The sequence below is a fragment of the Lactuca virosa genome, chromosome 3, assembly GCF_052849685.1.
Source record: "Lactuca virosa cultivar CGN04683 chromosome 3, Lactuca_virosa_CGN04683_v6, whole genome shotgun sequence".
NCBI lineage: Eukaryota > Viridiplantae > Streptophyta > Magnoliopsida > Asterales > Asteraceae > Lactuca > Lactuca virosa.
Window position 1 is genome coordinate 376,963,978 of NC_136428.1, and position 3,214 is coordinate 376,967,191.

The following is a 3,214-nucleotide window of genomic DNA, read 5'->3' on the forward strand; positions in this document are numbered from 1 at the left end:
GTAAGTATTTATCTTCTATACTTGTTATCTGGTTAGGATTCTTGATTAATGCCTTGAAATCATCATTTGTCCAAGAACAAAAGGTGTTTACGGTCTATGCATCTCCTTAGACTGTAAACCCTTATAAATGATGCATTGTGACCATTAAACCCTCCTAAAGCCTAGAATGGAACTTAGAACCTTTCGAAATGCTTGGAAATCATCCTATGCACAAAAGAGTGTGAGTTTACAGTTGGATCTCCTTAGACCGTAAACTCCATGACCGTAAGGTCATTACACCGTGAACCATTTGGACCGTAAACCACTTGGACCGTACACATCCTAGGTCATGCCATTTGGACCGTAAACTCTATAGGGTGGCCATATACCCTAGTTATGCAATCATAAGTGATTGTATCCCTTTAAACTAAGAGTTTCCTAGTCCAATAGGGTGTTATCCCTTATAATTAGTTGCTTATACAGTAATCAAATAGACATACATGGCATTATATGTTTATTAGGATCTTTGTGTGCTCAAGGTTTCACCTGACACTCTACCTTCTGTTTCCAAACATACTTCCGTATCACTCACTACTGGTGAGTTCATACCCCTTAATCTATATTTTAAATGATTTTAAATGCTTTTATGGGGGGAATACAAGTTGAAACATTATAGTTATTATATCAATCACATGTGATTAATAACTACAAAACAAATAGATTTGCTATACTATTAGCTGTTTTATCAAACAAACTACTTCAAAATGTTTATCAAACTATTTTACATGTTAAACTCTTTATCAAACTTGTTCTTACACAACAAACCTTTTCCTTTAACTATGTTAAACTTATATTGTCAAAACCATGTCTAATGCATATATAGTTATATAAGTAAGGTTGGAAGGACTTAGGACTGATAACTTACTTTATTTCATGTTCCTCGTTTGGTTGTGGACTTAGAGTGCCATGTTATTTGTCCGAGTGTCGTTTGATCCCTAGTTATATATTATGTATATATGTAAAAGACATAAAAGCTTTTATCTCAGTTCAATACGCACAGTCATACAAACAACTCTACTAGTAAAGTATAATAGGTATAGTTTAGGAAGATGCTACTCATTACTTCTAGTACAATGAAACATACAAAGAGTCAGTTCATACATGAGTCAGTACATACTATTATGAGAAACTAAGAGAACATGCTATTATGAGAAACTAAGAGAACATACTATGATGAGAAACAAAGAGAACATACTACATACTAGACAGAGAGAACATACATCACACTAGTACATACAATACATATACAAGAATACTATAACATAAATGTGAGCCACGGTTTCGGGGCATGGCATCACCTATCATGGCTCGTTTTGTATCCAGAATCTCCTAGAGGGAGAGCGTGAATTTATGTATAGATCTATACTGGATTGACTATCCTACACCTTGATGTTCGCTACAGTGGGACTTGCAAGTCTACGGGTGCCAAATGTCATTTCTTCCGATGTCTTTCATCGTCGTGTTATTAGTCGATAGTATGGTGCCATCATATCACATTATACCTTAAATAACAATCGGTTTAAGATAGTAAGTACAACAGTAGTTACTATAATACAACATTATAGTACTTTATTATTTCCCCATTGCATTCACATTGTGATCTTCTCACATAAACGGTAATGTAGAAACTATATTTTTGGTTAATGATAGTCACACTTGGGAAAATACACATTCTTGCAACAAACAAACATACATAACATTTGATGCCTTGGTAGAAGGCTACGTTTAGTAGAAAATATAGGATTTTCTAGGATATACAAACATTTACTACAAACACCTACAAACTTATACATCAAACACTTACAAACATTTTCATACAAACAATGACACTAAAATGTTTATGAACTCACCAGCTTTAAAGCTGATAAACTCTTTCAAAATAACTTGTATTCTCAGGTCATCAGTAGACAGGTACCGATGCCAGGTTTTGAGAAGATGGAGCTTGATCAAGACTCATCTTTTATTTTGATTTACATTTTTGGTGTCTTATAAACTTCACAGAACACACTTGTATTAAATTATATTACTAATGCAATGGATGATGTTGTTACTTGTTTACTACTATGCTTTGTTGTGATACTGTACATGATGTCCTCCACCCCCGAACGTTTCCGCCGTTCCGGTTTTGGGGTGTGACACCGAGTTTGTACAGCGATTCGATGTGGAGTTTGGACCACCTATTGACGTGCAAAGGCTTGTGAGGGAGTTTCATGACCTTCAACAGACTACCGAGACCGTGGCGAAGATCACTGCCAAGTTTCGGGAACGAGCTTTGTTGATCCCACGGTATGCTACAAATGAGGATATAAGGCAGACGAGGTATCATTCCATGCTGAGGGATGATATCCAGGAGTTTGTGAGCTTTACAAGGTGTAAAACCCTGAATGAGATGGTGGAGCAGGCCCGTGAGCGGGAGATGGAGTTGGAATTCTGCACCAAGCGGAAGCCTGAGCAGGCACAAACGGCAGTACGTCAAGCTAAAAAGCCTAAGACTTCAGATTTATCTACTAAGGGCCAGCAGGGCCGTGGCCGTTATGCCAAGTGTGGGAGATCTCATGGGGGAGTTTGCCGGGGGACGAGCACGATATGTTATACGTGTGATCAGCAAGGCCACGTGAGCTGGTATTGCCCCAAGAAGGGTTTGATTTGTTTCCACTGCAACCAGACTGGCCATAAAAAGGTCGAATGTCCGAGGTTGCTGGGAGGGGGAGGAGCGGTAGTGGTGCCTGCGCCCGCCACACTGAGGATCACAGATGGCCGCCATGCTAAGGCGAATGCTCCAGCGGTGAAGAGCCACGCATTTCAGTTGACTACCGAGGAGACTCGAGCAGAGCCAGACGTCGTGGTTGGTATGTGATTATTCTTATCTACTTTATATTTATTTGCACTGCTTATGTGTACATTGTGCTTATGTATAGGGACCTTTTTGGTCAATGGTATGTCGGCTCATGTTTTATTCGATTCGGGTGCTACACGATAATTTGTGTCTCTTATGCTTAGCAAGAAGTTTCGGGATGCGCCGGGGACTTTGGATTCCCCGCTCGAGGTGGAGATTGCAGATGACTGTACCGTGAGTGATGCGAGGGTGTATCAGGACTGTGTCCTGAATGTGCTCGGAGATAGGTTTCGTATTGATCTAGTCTCGATACCCTTCAGAGGGCTGAAGGTAATCGTA